Raw genomic sequence first — 21478 nt, 5'->3', positions numbered from 1 at the left:
AAGATGCGGCTGAGAAGAAAACCAGTTCCTGAGGGATTTATCATTACATCTCCCTCATGCCATTTTCCCCTTCCCTGGCTCTTAATGAGATATTTCAAACTTGTTAATAAATCCCAAGTCTAATGACAGAGCTACAAACAGCAAACAAACCAGCGTTTCCTCACGGTTACTTCATAAAATGACAGAGACTTAACCTAGCTGCAAAGAGGGGAGAGCTGGTTAAATTAGTTTTTTTTTTTTTTTTTACAAAAAGAGGAACTCTCTTCCATCCTGTTTTACCTCTAACAATATTGAAGGCAATTGAATAACTTCCTGCAAACCAGCCATGTCTTGTTCTCAAGTCATTGCCTTCCCTAATGGCACCGCTGGTTTGGCCTGTTGGCATTTTGGCAGGATAGCTGGGTGGGCAGGCGTGCTCTGGAGAGAGTCTGCCTGGGTTTGAGCCCCACACTTGTTATGGGACCTGGCGCAAGTAGGAGGCTGAAAAATGGCCGATATCCCTGGAACTTGGGAATGTTGCCTTCTATGGTAAAAGTTTTGCAGGTGTGATTCAATTAAGAATTTCGTCATGAGAAGATTATCCTGGATTAGCTGGGCGGGCCTTGAATGCCATCACAAGCATCGTGACAAGAGAGAGGCAGGAGTTGATGCCCACACACAGAAGGCAGCTGGTGAAGTGATGGTAGAAGCAGAGAGACAGATCTGAATCCGCCCTCCTGCTGGCTTTGAAGATTAAGGAGGGGCCCTGAGCCAAAGAAGGGAGATCCAGGAGCTGGGAGACAGAGGGAGCAAATCTTCCCCTAGAGTTTCTGGAGGGCACAGAGCCCTGCCGGCACCTGATCTCCGTCCACCGCAACTGTTGTTGGACTTCTGGCCTCCAGAATGGAGAGAGAGTACTTTTCTGTTATTTTAGGCCAAGAGGTTTATGGCAGTTTGTGATGGCAGCCCTAGGAAACTAATGTAGCCTCTAGGAGTCTGTGTGCATGTCCGCCAGACACGGGCTGGGATGGGGAGGGGGACGACGGAGGTGCTAAGGGAGATGGGGAAACCGGCTGCAAGCGCCCGGCGGGGCACATCTGTGTAGCGCTTCTTGAGGGTAGGGCCCTCGCGTAGCTCTACACAAACCCTAGTGATACGGACTCTGCAGTCAGAATCTCGCTTTGCCTCAGGGTGACGTGCAGCAGGTGAGGTAATCCCCAAGGCTCAGTTACCTGAGCTGTAAAACGCGCGACGTGAGGTGACATACGGAGGACGTCGTGCCTTACCTGCCATAGAGCAGGTGCCTCAACAGGGCAGGTTTCCTTCTGGTCCTCTCAAAGGACTGAGAGGCAGGAGGGGCTTCGCTCATCCTCCTCTCCGCCCCCGTCAAGTTGGACACCAGGGGCAGGAGAAAATGGCCTGCACTGTGTGTGATTCCCGAAGGGGGGCCGCCAAGTCAACCAGCAGACCGAGAATGGCCCTTGTTGGAGTGCCCCGTGGCCCTTCCATGTTTGCTGAACATGTTTGTTGAGTGCCTCCTAGGTGCTGAGCACTGGTCAGAGCACAGCTCCCAGTGAAATGTTTTATTGATTTGTTTTTTAAGATTTTATTTGTTTGACAGCACAAGCAGGGGGAGCGGCAGGGAGAGGGAGAAGCAGACTCCCCGTTGAGCAGGGAGCCCGATGCGGGGCTTAGTCCCGGGACCCTGAGATCATGACCTGAGCTCAAGGCAGACACTTAACTGACTGAGCCACCCAGGCGTCTCTCCCAGTGAAATGCTTTCAAGTAGAACAATATGGCGCAGGGCCACTGCCACCTCCAAAGGTGTTTTGTGTAGATTAGAAAAAGTTGCCCTTTCTGGGCAGAACTGGCCCTGTCGGCACACAACGTAGCAAGCAGGAGGCCTCTTTGTGTAAAGAAAAAAGTATCCCCTCATCCAAGTGGACACAGCCCAGCACATGCTGGGCCCATGGTTTGGCCGAGTGAGGACTGGATTGAGGCCCTGCGTACCCTTCATCCAGGGGGCCTGGCTGGGCATAAGTGTCCTACCAGATGCAGCATCCCCCTAGTCATGGGCTTTAAAAAAAAATTTTTTTTTTATTTGAATACAGTTGACACAGGATGTCACTTTAGTTCTGGGTGCACAACATAGCGATTCAATTTCTCTGTACGTGGCGCGGTCCTCCCCACACAGCACTATTACAGTACCATTGGCTCTGTCCCCTCTGCTGCACCTTTTATTCCTGTGACTTGCTCATTCCACAACTCGAAGCCTGTGTCTCCCACTCCCCTTCACCCATTTTGCCCATCCCCCAGCCCCCTTCCCTCTGGAATCCCCCAGTTTGTTCTCTGTATTTATAGGTCTGATTTTGCTTTGTTTTTTTGTTTATTCATTTGTTTTGTTTTTGAGATTCCACCTATGAGTGAGATCATATGGTATTTGTCTTTCTCAGTCTGACTTATTTCACTTAGCATAAATGTACTCTAGGTCCATCCATGTTGTTGCAAACGGAAAGACCTCATCTTTTTTTATGGCTGTGTATTATTCCATTGTTCTATACCACATCTTCCTCATCCATTCCTCTATGGATGGACACTTGGGCTGCTTCCCGATCTTGGCTGTTGTAAATAATGCTGCGGTATAGACAGGAGTGCATCTATCCTTTCGAATTAGTGTTTTTGTTTTCTTTGGGTAAATACCCCCATGGAATTGTTGGATCATATGCTATTTCTATTTCTAATTTTTAAAGGAATCTTCATATTGTTTTCCACGGTGGCTGCACGAGTTTGCATTCCCACCAACAGGGCCGTGTATTTTTCTTAAGGCTAAATGTGCTCTGTTCAAGAACTCCTCTTTATCCTCTCCTTTCAGACATGTGAAAATGTCCTTTCATTTATGAAATGATGGTAATAGTAGATGACACTTGTTTGTTTTATCTCTTTTGTGACATGTTCTTAACCTAGCAAAATTAAGTTGGCAACTTTGTCGGCTCTCTGTTTGGGACATCTTTCTGGCCTGTAAAATTCATAACCTTGGAAATCCCTGACCAATGGGAGGTGCTGCATGGTAAGAAGCCCTCTGTTCAAGCAAAGGGAAAAGTCATTGCAAAACACGAAGCCGGGCCGGTTGTATATGAACAGCAGTGTCCCCGAGCCTCAGTGATCTGCATGACATCTCAGAACTGCTGGGTTGCTATGGTTATCACTATACCTATGTAATTACCTAGGAAGTTGCTGTCTGTGTGACATACGAGGCCCATGCCATGCGGATATTCAAAAAAGAAAAGATTTTTGTGTCTGAGAAATGTACATGCGAGCAACAAACGCCATTACTGGAATGCCCCTGCATGCACACATGAAAACATTCATGCACACAGGAGAATCATTGTCTCTTGCATGCTTTGGTGATTAGATGTGTCTCATGTGAAGTCCACACAGCTGTGGGGAGGCAGGCCTTGGTTCCAGAGATAAATCTTTCTCTCTTCGCCAGGATTCTTTCAGTTGCTAGAAATAGAAAACGGGTCTCGGTGAGAGGGGAGTGAATCGGCTTGCCCGACTGAGAACGGAGTTTTGTGTCAGGAAGAGCTTGATCCAGGGGCTCAGTGACTGTAACAGGACTCAGCTTTCTCCCCACCCACCCTGCCACTCTGCTTTCCCCCGTGATAACTGGGCACAGGCTCTCCCCTGTGACGGCCTCACCACATCGTCAGTTGGCTGCCAAAGTTCTAGCCTTGGATCCACCAGAAAAAAAGAAAGCTTATCTTTCTCAATAGTTCAGACAAACAAAAGTTCTGTGCCTGGGTCTCATTAGCCTGAGTTAGATCATGTGCCTATCCCTGAACCTCTCACTGTATCCAGCGGCATGCCCAACCTGGAGCTGGGTTGGGGGGAGCCTTAGTTCTCTAGAATATGGTCAGGGTCAAGGATGTGGCCAGCCAAGCTTACTTTTACTCCCAAAAGGACTGGGTTCTAAGAAGGTAGTGCCCAAAGGGCCATCCCTATGCGGCTCATTCCCCCTCTGCCTCTGCCTGCCTCCTTCCTGCTCTGTTCTCTCCTCTCAGATGCTGCCCTGTAGGGACTTCATCGCCAGGCCCCTTGCCGGCTGGGCCCTGATTGGATCAGACAACGAAAGGCACAGGCAGGTGATGTGAGGGGGTATTTCTTCCCTGCTCCCTCTCTGCCCTAGTGCCTCCCAGGGCCCCATTCTCACCAGGACGCCAGGCATGGCACATCGTCCTTTTGCCCACCCAGCCTCTCACTGCTGTGTCTCTGGGTACCTCAGTGCCCCTTGTTTGTTCCTTTGATCCTGTCCATATAGGATCCTGTCCATATAAGGACCTGCACATGGTCCCTTAAAGTCTTTTCATTTAAACCAAGGGTTAGCAAACTTTGGCCCACAAGCCAAATACCCCCCCGTCCCTGTCTCTTTGTGTAAAGACAGTCTTACTGAATGGAACTCAGCCACAGCAGTCACCCAACACTTAGGTGCTCTGTGTGGCCTGCTGAGGCAAAGACCAGGCGACCCGCAAAGCCAAAATATTAATATCTGGTCCTTCACAGAAAAAAATGACCGACCCCTGGGCAAACCATCCGTGATGGATTTTGTTTCCTGCTGGGACCTTGTCTATTAGATTTTTTAATAAAATTTAAGAAGAGAGTGCTACTTTTGCGGTGAGATTCTTAAACAAATATTAATATAAAAGGTCAATCCTGCTGGTGCAAGGAGAGACCCCATAGGGGAGAGAGAGGTGTAGCGATTTTTTTTTTTTATCGGTGAGCCCTGTTCTCTCCCAGCCCTTGAGTTGAGGGGTCTCGGACAGAGGCTGCCTCCTGTGCTGGCCCCCTGGCCGGCACTCGTCCTGAGAGCACACCTGAGTGTTCCAACTCCACCAGAGTGTGCCAGTGAACGGGAAAATCAATATGTAAAGAACCGAACCAAAACGCTGGAAGAAAAAGATGAACATTACTAGGTTTAGAAAATAAAAATGTTCTAAACAGATAAACAGTAAGCATCGCGCTTTGATTTGTACTGGTTTCCAGGCCATAAACCCCTAATATCCACCGCCATTTCATTAAGAGCTTCCGTGGCCCCCAGCGTGCCGGCGGCGGCTTGAACAAATTGCTGCAAAAATGTTATCCGAGCTGCAGACCCAATCTTTCGCAGTGTTTTACATGGGTGCTAAATGGGGGAGAAGTCTGATCAATCATGAACAGAGCTCTAGTTTAGGGGGAAAGTAAATGCTACAGTTAAATGACCAATATCTACCATTCTGCACGGTGGTTCTTCCAGTCAATCAAAAAAAAAAAAAAAAGAAACAAAAACAAAACGGTAGGCAAAGAGCATTTATTAGAGTGAGGGGAAAAAATAAAATAAAAACAGCAATGAACACATGCAACCGTAACCGTATTCGGATTTCAGAAACAGGGAGGATTTGTGTTGTGAACAATAACTTCGGTGAAATAAACGCTCAAATTATGTTGGAAAATTGTTCATTTGGACTTCTAGCCTTTTGCAATCTCCAAAGCTAATAATACTCCAGCTTATGAAATCCCTTACTAATATATCAAAGCCTCTTCATCTGTTGTCATACTCACTCCCCCAGTAGCCCCCCGGGAGGCTTTCTGAATGATCAGCCAGAATCAAAGGCACTAGATAGGATGCTTTTCTTTGATGATCTCCATTCTGTGACTGCAAGAGGAAAAAGCCCTGGATAAGAACTCGGCAACCCTGACGTGGATTCTAGGCTAAGCCGAGAAGCCTTCGACAAGTTATTAAATCACTCTCTGAGCCTCAACTTCTTAATCTGTAAAATGGGACCAACTCCCTCTGCCTCCTGCCACCTAGGTTCTTATAAATTCATCTATTTCCCTTTGATGACTATTTACTAAGTACCCTTTACAGGTCAGGATGGTGCTGGGCAAGGAGGAAGAGGCTGCCCCGGCCCTCTTGAAGCTCACATGCAGAGAAGAGAAGGCCAGGGACAGCATGCTGTGATAAGCCCTAGGATAGCCAGAGACAGTTCTTTAAAAGCACCCAGGAGGCACCTGTGGGACAGAAAGAGCTTCTAGAAGGAAGGAGTCTCTAAATGAATTCTTGAAGAATAAGTCAGAGAGGAGGGGTAGAATGGAGGCTATTATCACCGCAAGGAAGACCAGAGGCACTGGAAGCATCTTTGCAAACACGGTCACATCCTGAGATTCAAGGTGAGGAGGCAAGAGCCCCGGGAAGGAAGGAGCCAAACGACCCAGCTAGCAAGGGCCTCCTGGTTCTGCTGCACAGTTTGGACTTAGCCTTGAAGGCACTGGGGAGCCCACGGAAGGGTTTCTGTTGGGGGAGGCGGCCTGATTAGTCGTGTTTTAGGAAGGCTAACCCCATCGCCAACAGCTACCAGGTGGAGGAGTTAGAGGCGAGACTGGAGGCAGGGAGACTCGTAGGCCAGGGGAGGCGCTCAGCTGCGGCAGGAGAAGAGAGGGAGTGGGGAGGAGGGAGAACAGGCATGAAGGAGGCATGGAATTGACAGGACAGCCGGACGGCTAAGTGTGGAAAGCAGAGGAAGGAATCCAGAAGGATGCTAGTTTCTGGTTTGGACAAAAGGGCAGATGTTGGTTCTAGTCACTGAGAGAGCATGCTTGACCGTGGTGCCTGGCACCAGGTAAAGTACACAGCCGGTGCTCAGTAAGTGTTTGCTAACTCAAAGCAGAATCCTTAATTCTCCTAGGTTCATTCTCCTCCCACCTCTCCTACCCCCCCCCCGCCCCCACCTACTATACCTCATCCTGCACATCACTGCCTGGTAAATCTTCTTAAAACGCCAATTTGTCTGTCAGATTTAAATGGCTCATTTAAATGGCTCCGGATTTCCCCAGGCACCACTCAAAGCCCCTCGGCTCAGCCTCTCTAATCCAGCTCCCCCACACCAAGCAGCCTTGTTTCTGCTCTGCTTCAGCCAGGCTGTCCAGACAGTGGCCCCATGACCTGCTGGCCTCTAGTCTTTACTCAGGCTGTCCTCCCCTCCCCCGAGCACCTGCCTCACCTCTCCTTTTTCTCTGCCACTGCAAATTCAAATCAGAGAATCACGGTGGAGACCAGGAAAAGAGAAAGCAATTCTCTCTGCACTCCTGCTACTTCTGTTCATTCAAGACAGGCTTAATTCTTTGACATCCAGGCGACTCACAGGGTCTGTAGTTAAGGAAGTTAGGGAAGAAGAGAAACGAGAGGTAAGTTTATCTAGATTATAAATAAATTGGCTAATCAGATGTGTCCTAATCCATCCTCCTAGCACATTCCAGACTTTCAGTGTTCTTTTGATTTTTGAAATGCGTTTTTAAAGCATGAGTGGATTATGATTGTCGGGGGGGGGTGGTGGAAAGTGGTTTTCTTATAGGCCTTAAGCTGTAAAAACTGCCAGTCCTGTTCCTCCCACAAATGAACCCACTTTAGTATGTCCCGCTGGGAAATGAAGGCAATTGCTTTATGCCTGGGAATTACCAAAGATTTACTTGAAAATGCTACCTCACACTCAGTGGGAAATAAGCCTAAATGAGAAGGAAGACAGCCCAAATGTGCCAACTTTGACAGTGTGGGTTGGTTGGTGGGTTGGTTGGTTGATGCTGAAAGCCCATTTTTATTTCTAGAATCAAAAGTTGCAAAAACAAACAACAAACAAGACCCCCAGTAGTTGTAGGGTCCAAGGATGAGAAGCCCCTGGGGCAAACGCAGACAAGGTGACTTTGAAGGGTGCCCATCTCTGTGTTTGAGCCCCTCCGAGAACTCTGGGAAGGGCAGCCCACTGGACAAATTATAATCCCTCAGGCCAATAAAGCTACAGAGCTACCTGAAACAACCAGCAGATGCAAGTTCTGCTGTCTGTCCACCAGGCTGCCCCATTGCACATGACACACCTCCTGCCCCAAGCTGGTTCCCTTTCCAGCCACTAGGGCGGCATTTCTCTGGTCCAAGCACTACCTACATTTGCATTAATGCATGGTCTCTATCCTGTGCTTCCTGAGCCCAAATCTCTGAAGGTGGGTTCATGCTTCAACACCATTTGTGTGCAGTCAGATTAACAAGGCTTCTTTTCTCTCCCAGGATATTGGCAGTTCTCTTCCACTGTCGTCCTTCTCCAACTCAGGGTATCTGGATCATCGTTTCATTCTAAGCATCCTTGCAATTCTACGGTGCCCTGCAATTCTACTCTGTTTCCCCAGGAAACTCGCTCCTCACCCACCTCAATGTTGTTGTCAAATCTCTTCTACTCTCTGCAAATTACAATTTCCTAATTACCAATCCCACAGCCTTGTAGCATTGGACCTCACTCCCTAATTCTCCAAGGATTTAGAGGCTACCAAATGAGAATTCTCCCCTCCTCTAGATACCAACACACACACTGGTCTCTACTGGCCTTATCCTTTACCTTGACTCTGGATCCCACCTTGCCTTCCTTCTCAGAACCATACACTTTCATATACCTCCTCTCTCCTGTGTTTTTAGTCACCTTCTCTTTACTGAACCCTTCCCTTTGGCTTTCTTTTCCCATTGTAGGCCATCCCTAGAGCAACAAAGTAGCATGGGGGTTCTCTCCAATATCCCACTTGGAGAATAATTGCATTGATAAGGACATATCCTATACTCAGATACCACACTTGAATGTTGTCCATAAATCCTTAATAGAATGAAAAATGTTTCAGTACAGTTTTTAACACTTGTGATTATAGAAATTTTCAAATATATTCAAAAGCAGAGAAACTAGTATAAGGAACCATCACTTACTCATCACCCAGCCTCAGCAATTGTCACCAGTTTATGGATGTATTTTAAAGCCAATCCCAGGTATCAAGTGATCATAAGATGCAACTCCAGATGAAAAGGGTACTTCAAAAACCATAATATCCATCCATTATTAGTGATTCCTTAATATCATCTAATATCCAGTCCATATTCCATTTTTCCATCTGTCTCAAGGTTATAAGTTGGGTTGTTCAAAATCAGAATTTAGTCAAGATTCCCATATCGCATCTTACTGTTATGTTTCAAGTTGTTTTTATCCTGTAGTAGTCTCCTTGCCTTTATTTTTTTTAAGATTAATTTCTTGGGTCACTTGTTCCAAAGATTATCCCAAATTTCTTGATTTGGCTGATCATATCCTTATGGCGTTGACGACTTGTGTCTCTATTCCTCACATTTTTGGTAAACTGGTAATTACATCAAGAGATTTCATTAGATTTGGGTTCAGTCTTATTTTTAGTAAGAGTACTTCATAGGTCATACTTTTTAACCCTGATGTAGTAAAGACCACTTTTAGAAAAACTCTCCTTCATGTCAAATCCTCTTCCAATTATCAGCTTTTCTATCTCCTCCCCATCCATAGTCAAACATTTCCCAAAAGCAGCTGTCTTCACTTGCTTAATTGTTTTTTAGCTTCTACCCACTCTTTAACTCAGATCTGGCTTCTGCCCCATTACTCCTAGAAACAGTAATGACCTCTATATCACCAAATCAAAGACTTTTTTTTTTCAATTCCTACTTTTTTCAGTATAAAATTTAGGAGCTTAAAATAAGAATTTATTTTATTAAGTCCTGTGGATTGACTGAGAACAGCTGGGCAGTTCTCACTTGGGGTCTCACAAAGGGCTGGAATCATCCTGACGTTCAAGATGGCTTCTTTCCTCACATGGCTGACACCCAGGCTGGAATAGCTAGATTAACTGGGGTCTGGCCAGGTATCTCTCTCTCTTCTTAGTCTTTCTTTCTCTCCCTGTCTCCTTCCATGAGGCATTTTCACAGTTAGTTTGGGCTTCTTCACAACATGATGGTCTAAGGGTAAAAAGACTTCTTACATGGTGGCCGGCCTCCCTCTGAACAAGCATTTCAAGAGACCAAGGTGGACACTGCACGGATTCACATGACCTAACCTCAAAAGTCACTTAGTGTCCCTTCTGTGCAGTTTATTGGTTGAACAGGGCCAACCCTCATTCAATGTGAAGGATACTACACAAAGCTATGAATTTCAGGAGGCATCATTCATTGGGGGGCCATCTTTGGAGACTAGCTGTCATACTTCTTCTTTGACTTTTCAACAATTATCAGAGCCTTTGTGAACTATCTGTTTTTTGAAATACTTTATCCCTGTGTTCCCATAACACATCACATTTCTATTCTCTTTCTGCCTCTCTGACAAAAGTCTATCCATGGTCTTTGCATGCCTCGTCTTCCTCTGCCCTTGTCCTCTAGGCCTGGCCCTAAGCCTCTTCTCTTCTAGGTCTCTTCTCTCCCAAAGCCATTCCATTGTCCACAGCTTTTACTAATTTCTAAAATGTGCATGATGAAAATATTAACAACTCCAGCCCCATCTATCCTCTGAGCACCATACCCCCGCTTTCTTGAAACCTCCCCTTGAATATACAAAAGTACATCCAATTTAGCATGTCCAAACTTAACTCTGAATGGACCTCTGCCCCCAACTGGGGCCTCTTCCAGAATTTTCTATATCATCTAATGGCACTGCCATTTCCTCTTTCTGCACAGAAACCTGAGGGTCATCCTCAACCTCTCTCTCTTTCTCTCTCTCCTTTATTTGTTCTATTCATTCTTTCACCAAAACATTATTTCTAAAATATTTCTGCCCACTCTTCCCCACCTCCGTCTCCACTGTCACTGTCTTCTATCCAGGCTACCATCTTACACATGTCCCCTCTAGGGTTATCCCTTAAAGAAGGTGAGACCCATGGCAACACAAGCCAGTGCAGAGTTCATCAAAAATATTGGCTCTTGAAAGGAGGCCATTCTGCATGGGCATCTTTTATTGGCCCCCTGAGATATTGTTAAAAACAGCAACATCAAAAATGAATTTTAGTGATGTTGATTAAATGATGTTCATTCTGCAGCTCTCCACCCTGTGCTGGGCTCAAAAAGATTCTTCACATTCTCTACCCAAGGGAAAGCCCTGCTAGCTGGTCTCCTTGCATCCACTCTTGTCTCTTTAGAATTTCCCAATGCAGCAGCAAAAGTAACCTTTTGCAAAATGAAAATATGGATCGTGCACTCTGCTTAAAATTCTCTAATGACTTCCAATTGATCTTGAGATAAAGGCAGAGAAAAAAAACAATCCTTAACATAGCCTCCAACATCAATAAGAGACAGGGTCTATCCCTTCTTTCTTTTTTTTTTTTTTTAAGATTTTATTTATTTATTTGACAGAGAGAGACACGGGGAGAGAGGGAACACAAGCAGGGGGAGTGGGAGAGGGAGAAGCAGGCTTCCTGCCGAGCAGGGAGCCCGATGCAGAGCTTGCTCTCAGGACCCTGGGATCATGACCTAAGTCGAAGGCAGATGCTTAATGACTGAGCCACCCAGGCACCCGTATCCCTTCTTTCTTATTATGACATATTGACCACAAGTAAGAGACACTCAAACTCAATCTTGATTGAACAATAAGGAATTTCAGGAACTACCTATCCCGTATAACAGGAAGTCCTGAGGTAGGGTGGCCTTCGGGGCACGCTGACTCATCACCTCAGCCTTTATCAAGGGGAAAGGTTCTTCCCACGTGTCTACTCCACCATCCTTGGTGCGAGCTCCATCATCAGGAGAAGAGTGCGCAGCTGCCCCCCACTTCCCATTCAGATTTGAGAAAACTCAGAGGGACAATTAAGGACCATCTTTTCTTTGGACTCACTCTTAGGAGCAAGGAAACTTTTCTTGGAAGTCCACGGGAAACCTTCCTTCTCTTCTCAGTTGCAAGAATCAGGGCACAAGCTGATAAGGAAACCGAATTGCTTGGAAAGGGATCACTCCCTTAAACTGGGAGTGAAGTTAGTGTCCCCCGAGGCAGAACACTGTGTTGGGGAATGTCTGGATTCCTGAACAAAATGGGGATTCTGTTGGGAAGGAAGAAAGGCGTAGGGGATCCTGGGTAGGCTCTCCATTCTGCTCTCACTCCAAGTTCCCCTGGTTCTCTCCACCACAGCCACAAGAAACTTCTTTCACATCCTCGTCTGTACCTGCTTCCTTTTGTCAGAGTCTTCATACATGCTCTCACCTGCCCCAGGGATCCATCGCTCTGGGTAAATTCAAAGTATCCTTCCAGTCTCAGCTAAAGCATCACTTTCCCTTGGATTCGTCCCTGCCCTTGGCAAGAAGATCAGATCTCCCTATTACATAAGTGCCCTTAGAACCACGGCCTTCTCCCTTGTAGCCTTCACCACTGCTGCACTGCACTGATTTCTGTCATTATCCCGTCAACAGTTCTCCCCTGAAACATTTCAGACTGAAAGCAGGTACTATGTCTGCTTTTGTTCACTACTGCATCATCAGTGCCTAGTGCAATGTCTGACACGGAACAACACCCCCCCCGCAAAACAAAACTCAAAACATCACAAATTGCATGAAGGAAGGAGTTTGAAATCAAAGGGAATGATTTTAGTTAAGGTGACTTTTCCCCAGGCATTATAAAATCTGTAGTCCAAAATGGAAAACTCTGGAGAGTAAAAGGGGAGTGTGCTTAATAAGTAAGCCAAGACAACCGGGTAAACTAAGACAGTTTCATGAAAACCAGGATCTATGTTTACCCTCTCTGTCCCTCCACATTGTCTGGAGTCTCCCCAAAGCTCCTGTTGTTGTTGTTGTTATTTGTGGGTATTTCTTTTTGTTTGTTTGTTTCAAGTTTTTCCAATACTTCTAGGACATGCATTTGCAAAGGACCACACTGGGGTACCTCTCTTGCGACTCACGAGGTTACCTTATTTTTCCTGGTTTATGTCTATGAACCTTTGGGGCACATAATACCACTTAAGCACAGACCCCTATAGTGTCCATAGTTTGCATAATATTCTTCCTATACATCATAGTCATAGAAAAATCTGTTCTGTCACTTGGCATTAATGGGAATGGAAACTGGCATGCCTTTTCTGGAGAGCAATTTTGTAGTTTATTCTCAGAGTCTTCAGAAAAGGATATACCTAGCAATCCTATTTTTAGGGGTCTGTTCCACAGAATAATCAGATAACACTCAAAGACGTTTGTTTGTTTGTTTGTTTGTTTGTTTGTTTTTAGCCCCAAATATATTTTATTTTTTATTTAAATTCAATTAGCGAACATATAGTACATCATTAGTTTAGATGTAGCGTTCAATTTGTCGGTTGCGTATAACACCCAGTGCTCATCGTCAGGTGCCCTCCTTAATGCCCATCACCCAGTTATCCCATCCCCCACCCCCACCCCTCCAGCAACCCTCAGTTTGTTTCCTAGAGTTGAGTCTCTCATGTCTCCCTCTCTGATGACTTCTCATTCAGTTTTCCCTCTCTTCCCCTATGATCTTCTGCACTGTTCCTTCTATTCCACACATGACACTCAAAGATATTTGTATAAGAATTTACTGTAAAAAAAGTCCCCAATTCTTCACCCCTCCCTAGTCCACACCATTTGCCCATAATTGTGCTGAGCCATTCTACTCTGCACAGATGGCTACATGGCTCCCTTTGGCCACCAGAATGTGAGCAAATATGGCACAAACAGAGGCTTGCAAAAGTGCTTGCACATTTCTGCTTAGCTGTTCCTCTCTGAATAGCCTTGAGAACATGCCGGGGCTAGCCTTCTGGAGGAAACTCACCTGGAACAGACCAGAATCACCCTGGTTGTCCCAGCCATGAGCATCCTAAAGAAGCCAGTGGCCAGCCAGTCGTGGACATAGGCACAAGTCAAAATGAGGACTGTTCAGCCAACAGGCAGCTGACTGCAAAGGTGTGAATGAGCCCCAGATCAGCTGAATGCCTACAATCTTGTAAACTGAACAAATGTGTATCTTTATATGCCACTGCGACTTTGTGGTTGCTCACTACACAGCATTATTGTGTCAATGGCTTATCTGAAACAATTGTAGTAGATCCAACAATTGAAGAATGGCAGGACATCATGCGCCATTAGGAATGTTGTATAGATGTATACTGACTTGAAATGTTCACAATAGACTGATAAATTATAGAAGGAATGCAAAACATTGTATATAATATGACACCATTTTCATAAAACATACATGTCTGCCCCTGCAAATGAGCGTCAGGTCTGATATACAACAAGATGCCGACATGCTTATCTCTGGATGGTAGAATTTGGGGTGTTTTTCATTGTTTGTTTATCTGCATTTACAGTTATTCTATAAGACCATGTGTTACTTGCATAATTTTTCATGGGGAGAAAAAAATATTTGTTATGGAGTTAAACATCTGTTTGATTACCTTTTGGCTTATCAGTAATAATCCTGAATGTTTTTCAGGTACTTTTGGCAGATAAGCATCGGTACTTTATTTCTATAACATCCTGTGCAGGAAACTTGGAAACATTGCCTTTTCCGCGATTCACTGAGGAGTGCAGGTAGTAGAACACGCTTTTCTAATCCCTCTAGCAAACCTGAGAACAAAAGCTCTGTGGGTGGAGGTGGCTTCACACCAGTTCCAAAGTTTCGAAGAACCCTATGCTTCCAGCCCCCGTGTCTTAGAGCCAGGATACCTTAGAGCTCCCTCCCCCAGAGCCCAGGGCTAGGGAAACCGAGCAGACCAGAGCACCCTGGCAACTTCCTGCCTACAGGGCTTAGTTACAACCCTTGAACAAACAAAAGAGACCTTTTTCTAAATTCCTACTAACGGGGTATCAAATTTCATACATTCAGAATAAGAAATTCAATGCCCCAGGGCAGGCCAAGCATACCTAACACTAATTCTTTCTCCCTCTCTCCCTCCCTGCCTCCCTCCCTTCCTTCCTTTCTCTTTTCCTTTCCTTCCCTCCCTCCCTCCCTCTCCTTCCCCTGCTCCTTCCTTCTTTTCTTCCTGCCTTATCCAGCATTTTGCAGTTAGATCCTCATTTAAAATGAGCCCTAGTTTATAGCAACTCTATCCCTGCACTCTCCTTGCCAAACCTCAATTTGTAATAAATCTCACATCCATTTTTTTTCTCCACAAGTACTGCTGTTGCTCACACCTGCTCCACATGCTGGTGCAATCATACATCAGGCCAAGGGGCCCTACAACAGCCATATAATAACAGTATTATTATATGTAATTCTACCCCAGCTGGCTGTCCCTAAAACCCTGGATTTCTTTTTCTCATTACTACTTATTTCCTCATTTTCCCCCTAATTTGAGTGGATCTTAACCTTTTCAATCCTTTCCACGCCCCAGCACCTCTGCTCCTCCTTTCCTCATCCTCCGTGGAGACATTGACTCTTAACATGTGAAATCCAAAGGCTGGCCTTCCTCCTCCTCCAACTGTCTCCCTGCCTCCCTGTGTCCTGTTAACCAACGCCCCCCCCCCGTCCCCCACCCCCATCTCCCTCGAAAGTTCTTGGTCCCAATCCAACAGGTTTCCCCAAGACAAACGGGAGTCTATAAGGCACTCCAGGTAATCCATGAATCTTCTGAAATTAATGCAGAATTATGTCCTTATGTCAATTTTTAGATGAGAGTCCCTGGCTTTCATCTAATTTCCAAAGGGTTCTATTGATTGAGGACTTTGCTTCATCTGTTACCTACTCTTTCTGGCATTTTTAGGCTCTTGCCTTTTCTACTGGCATTCTCTTCCCTCTCTACAAATAATCTAAGGCCATGGACAAGCATAAAAAAAAAAAATTGCCAGATATATTAGTCTGTTCAGACTTCCATACAAAATACCACAGGCTGGGTGGCTTTAACAACAGAGATTTATTTTCCCACGTTCTGGATGCTGGATGTCCAAGGATCGGAGCACCAACATGGCTGGTTTCTGGTGAGGACTCTTCCTGGACTGTAGACAGCCCCCTGCTTGCTGTATCCTAATAGGGCCTTTCTTTGGTGTGTGCATGCTGGCAAGCTGTGAGGGGGAGATCTCTCTCTTCTTCTTCTTATAGTGCCATGAGTCCTATCAGATTAGGGTCCTACACTGATGATCTCATTTAACCTTTATTATGCCCTAAAGACCTCATCTCCAAATATTGTCACACTGGGAGTTAGGGCTTCCACGTATGATGGAAGGAGGGTAGCAGGTGGGAAACACAGTTCAGTTACTAACACCAGGGATAAAAATAACTTGGTTTGAGAAATCAAAGTTGTACTTTTTGTTATGTTGGCGATGGTTTCCCAGCTCATCTTCCTGCTCTTTAATCCACCCTTCCTGACACAGCCATCATTAACTGGAGGGATGGAGACCACACAGTGCCCTTCCCACAGGTGAAATAATGCTCTGGAAAGTCTCTTTCACTGGAGAATAGTTCTTTGTAATGGAGAACACTCTGGGCGTCATGGTTACTTATGGTTACTGGGTTCAGAATGGTTACTTTCCGCTTGGCCTGCCAGAAACAGAAGGTGATTTTTCTCTTGACCCTTCACAATGAGAACCCAGTGGGATTCATGGCGGTAAAACCCATAAAAGTCTGACCCCTGCCCTCAGGACTATGGCACCCAGGAGATTCTCACTCTCCCTGTGGTCCACACATTACCTCCAGCAATTCACCAAAAGTGCCATCTTCGTGTTCCTGTCAGTTTTGGGTTCCAGCAGCTTCTGCTCCAGGTCAGCTGACCTTGGCTTTGATTCTCTGCACTCACCTATCTGTCCAGATTTGAGGGTGCTGGTTTGCTCTGCAATCTCAGTTTTCTAGTGGGTCCAAGAAAAGTCACTGATTCCCAGTTTGTTCGGCTTTTTTTCTTGTTGTGAAGTCAGGAGTGACAACCTCTAAGCTCTTTATTTGTTGAAGCTGAAACTGGAAGTCATGAGACAGGCTAGGTTTTCATTGCCCGAGGCTAGCCCTTTCATTGGCCAATTTGGCTTTGACCATGAAATCCAACAGTTGGTAGTAAGAGGCCCATCCCCCTGAAGGATACAATTTATATTACTTGAATCCATTTAAACTTATTGAGACTTGTTTTATGGGCCAGAAAATATTCTATCTTAGTAAATTTCATACACTTGAGACTAATGTGTATTCTGCTGTTGTTGGGTGGAGGTTTTATCAGATGTCAGTCAGACCAAGCATTGCTAGAGGTGTTCAAGTCTACTATATTTCTGTTGATTTCCTATTTGTTCCATTAGCTATTGAATAGGGAGGATTCTCTAAAAATCTCTGGCTATAATTGTGTATTTGTCTATTTCTCTTTGCTATTTTTTTCTCCATTTATTTTAAAGTTTTGCTATTAGGTGCACAAACATTTAGGATTGCTATGCTCGCTTGGTTAAGTGATCCCTCTGTGATTGTGAAATGACCTTTTTTACTCTTGACAATATTCTTTGCTCTGAAATATACTTTATCTGATATAAATATAGTCACTCTAACATTCTTTTGGTTAGTGTAACCATCATCTATTTTTTCTATCCTTTTGACCTATTTGTGTCTTTATATTTAAGATGCATTTCCTGTAGGCAGCCTATAGATGGGTATTGCTTTTTTACATAATCTGACAATCTCTGCCGTTTAGACTGGAGTGTTTATACAAATTACCTTTAATATGACCATTTACATGGTGAGGTTTGAGTCTCATCTTGCTATTTGTTTCTATTTGTCACCTCTGTTCTGGGGTCTCTTTTATTTCTTTTATCAGCCTGCTTTGGGATTAATTGAGTACTTTTTATGACTCCATTCTATGACCTTTGTTGGCTCATTTAACTCTTAGCTTTGATAGTTTTGTGTTGCTTTAGAGTTTAGAGTATACTTCACATTAACAATGGAAGTTGAAGAGTCAATTGCTAAAGATTAAGATTTGTGAGACTCAAAATGGCCATGCTTACAGCTATAGGAAAAGGATATTATATATGTGTCTGTGTGTGTATGTATGTGTATATATATACACATATATATATAATCACTACAATAAATACATAACAACATTAAATTAAAAACCTGCATCACAACCAAAGGCATTCTCACAGTGATGGGTCTGGAAATGTCAGAAGGAGTCTTCTATTGCCTGCCTTTCTAGAAGGGCCACGGTCAAATGCAATTTCTCTCTTGGATCAGGAATCACTGTTGTGTATACAGAGCACCTCAGAACCAAGTAGCCCCAAATGGCACCTTGTCCAGTCATGTAGTCATATTCTTGCTACATGGCGAGAGACTCCTCCAGCAGTCTCAATAAATGATGCTGGAAAGTTGTAAAAATCGCCAAGTTTCTTGGACCCTTGGTTTCAAAGCAATACTACGAATGGGTATGGTTCATGCCTTTACTAGGGGGCATGTATTTACTATGCAGAAACTTTAGCAAAATGGCTCAGATTAATTCCTAGCCCACTGGAATTAACCCTTACAGCATACTTTTTTAATATATCATGGTCTATCATCAAGTGATATTTCACCATTTCACATGTAATATAAGAACCTTAAAACAGTGGACATCCATTTCTCTTCTCATGGCCTATATCCTATATACAGTTGTCATTATGTGTTTTACTTATGCATATGTTATCAACTCCACAATACAATGTTATTATCTTTGTTTGAAAAGTCAATAACATTTTTTAATGTTTTTAAATAATAAGAAAAAATGGTCTTAGATATTTACCCTTTCAGTGACCATTTTTGGTGCCTTTGGTTTCTATGTGTTCAGCCAGATTTCCAGCTGGTGACGTTTTCCTTCTGCCTTTTTTTGTCTCTCTAGTCCTCCTTTACTGCTTTCTTTGGCATTAAGTGAATGTTTTCTAGTGTAGTATTTTCAGTCCCTTACTGGCTTTTTTCACTGTATATTTTTAAAATTATTTCCTTAGTTCTTGCACTAAAGCTTATGCTGTATGTCTTAACTCATTAGAATCTACTTTAGATATAAGAACTTAATTACAGTGCAATATAGAAACGTCCATTCTCTGTAACTATTCTTTCCCCTTGTGCTATTATTTTTACACATATTACATCTCTAGATATGTTACAAACCCAACAATACATTGCTATAATTATTACTTTATATAATTCTACATCTTTTAAAGAAGCTGAAAAAAGAAAGTAAAGCAAATATATATTTATAGCTTTTGTTATATTTACCTTTTATTTGCCATTTCTGGTTCTTTTCATTTGTCCTGTAGATTAAGTTTTATTTATCATATAGTCAATACATTTGATTTTATTTATCATCTGGTCTAATACAGTCCAATACCCTCACTTCCTTTATACTGTTATCACCAAATGTATCACGTACCTATATGTTATAGGCCTAACAATACAACTATATGCATATTTTACATATGCATTTTATTTTTTTAAAGATTTTATTTACTTATTTGAGAAAGAGAGTGAGTGAGTGAGAGCACGAGCAGGGGGAGAGGCAGAAGCAGACTCCCTGCTGAGCAGGGAGCCCGATGTGGGGCTCCATCCCAGGACCCCAGGATCATGACCTGAGCTGAAGGCAGACGCTTAATGACTGCGCCACCCAGGCACCCCTACATACACGTTTTAAAATCAGTTATGGCGAGAAGAAATAGGCATCTATATTGCCTTGTATAATTACATTATTATCTTTACTGGTGCTCGTGTGTGTGTGTGTGTATGAGTGTGTGTGTATGTATTTGAATTGTTTTCTTAGGTCATTTGCTTTCTGCCTGAAGAAGTACTATACTTCTTGTAAGCTGGGTCTCTGAGCAATGAATTCTCTGGTTTTGTTTATCTGGAATGTCCTTATTTCATCACTACTTTTGAAAGGTAGCTTTGCTGGATGCAGGATCCCTGGCTGGTTGGCTGTAGGATCTGGTTTCTCTCACTGGCACTTTCTGTTGCCTCTATTTTTTTTTCCTGTATATGAGTCATATTTTCATAGTTCTCTGCATGTCTTGTCATTTTTTTGGAAAACTGGATTACTTTAGATAACACACCATAACAAGTCTAGATACTGGCCTTCCTCCTCCAGGTCTTCTCGTTGTTGTTTTTTTTATTTGCTTATTGGTCCAGCTGGCTGGACTCTCTTAGGGAAGTCTCTTCCCCCACCTTGTAAAGTCTCTGGCATTGCTCCCTCCCATGCACACAGTCACTCTGGAATGACAGTATCTAAGCAGAGTTCTCTATTTCCTAGGCTGCAACCAACTTTAGGCACCACCAATTGCCGGCTAATTACTCTATAGTTTTAGATAATGTTCTGGGGCAAAGACAGCTCCCCAGTCTGATCCCATTAAACTCATAATCTTTTCCAGGGGTAGTTTCTTGAGATCCATGTTTGAGGTGTGCTCTGACACCGGAAGAGCTCTTCTTAGCTGTCTCTTTCTCTGGTTCTCTCTGGTAAACTAGCTGGCTTGTGATTTCATGTGTATTCTTATTACTGATTAGCACCTTTTCTTTTCAGCTTAAAGAGAGCCCTTTAACATTTCTTGTAAGGCCAGCTTATTGGTGAACTCCTTTAGCTTTTGCTTCTGGAAAACACTTTATTTCTCCTTCACCTGTGAATGATAACTTTGCCAGGTAGAATATTCTTGTTCAGAAGATTTTCTTCTTTCAGCACTTTGAATGTATCATGCCACTCTCTTCTGGCCTGCAAAGTTTCTCCTGGAAAATCTGCTGATAATCTTAGGAAGATCCCCTTGTAATATTTTTTTTTTCCTCTTGCTGCTTTATTCTCTTCTTGTCTTTAACTTCTGACATTTTGATTGTGTCTTGGTGTGCGTCTCTTTGGGGTCCTCTTATTTGTAACTCTCTGGGGTCCATAGATCTAGATGTCTATTTCCTCCCCCAAGTTAAGGAAGTTTCAACCATTATTTCTTCAAATAAGATTTCTGCCCCCTTTCTCTCTCTTTTCTCCGGGTAGACCAATGATGAGAATGTTAGTCCATTTGATGTTGTCCCTTAAGCGACCTCCACTCTTTTTCACTCTTTTTGTTTGTTTGTTTGTTTCTGCTCTGTTTGGGGGAGTTCCACTGATCTTTGAGTGGACTGATCCTTTCTTCTGCTTAATGTGGTCAGCTGTTGAACCCTGCTCATGTATATTTCAGTTCAGTTACTGTATTCTTCAGCTCTGTAACTTCTGTTTGGTACTTTCTTATTTTCCTTCTCTTTGTTGAAGTTCTCACTGTGATCATCTATTCTTCCCCCATTTGGTGAGCATCTTTCATGATCATTACTTTGAATTCTTTATCAGAGAGAAGCATAAATCACTTATCTCCATGTCACTAAGGCTTTTTTTGAGGTTTTATCCTGTTCTTTCATTTGGAACATATTCCTCTGGGTTTTTTTTCTTGTTTTTTTTTTTTTTTCCATTTTGTTTGACTCTCTGTGTTGGTTTCTATATAGCAGATGAAACAGTGCCCTCTCCCAGTCTTGAAGGAGTGGCCTTGTGTAGGAGGTGAACCTTGTCACTCAACCCTGCCTCAGCTCTTTTTTGTCTCTCAAACCTTTGTTCTTCTCCAAGCAGCCTATTATAGGTTTAATGGCTCCCAGTAGTTGAGGATGTACCAACACTTGATGGTGTCCCAAAAGGGAGGATCTCAGGGGCTAGATTCAGACTTACTAAAAGCCAGACCCTCAGGCATCAGTGTTTAAAAGTATGCAAATATATATAGTCCTGTGGGTTC

General features: G+C 43.8%; 1 long non-coding RNA gene across 1 annotated transcript in view; it reads right to left on the bottom strand.

The window, feature by feature from the left end:
* Positions 1 to 5309: 5309 nt before the first annotated feature.
* Positions 5310 to 21478, bottom strand: part of LOC112829459 (uncharacterized) — a 20096-nt gene continuing 3927 nt past the window's right edge. The window contains exons 2-3 of the long non-coding RNA XR_003209712.2: positions 7014 to 7159; positions 5310 to 5668 (exon numbers count right to left, since the gene is read on the bottom strand). This is a non-coding gene — a long non-coding RNA (uncharacterized lncRNA). The remainder of the gene's footprint in view (positions 5669 to 7013; positions 7160 to 21478) is intronic.

The sequence above is a fragment of the Callorhinus ursinus genome, unplaced genomic scaffold (genome assembly GCF_003265705.2).
Source record: "Callorhinus ursinus isolate GAN/ISIS: 27379988/994484 unplaced genomic scaffold, GSC_fseal_2.0 scaffold21, whole genome shotgun sequence".
Classification (NCBI taxonomy): domain Eukaryota; kingdom Metazoa; phylum Chordata; class Mammalia; order Carnivora; family Otariidae; genus Callorhinus; species Callorhinus ursinus.
Note: the sequence above shows the minus strand (reverse complement) of the source record. Positions and strands in the feature narration are given on the sequence as shown.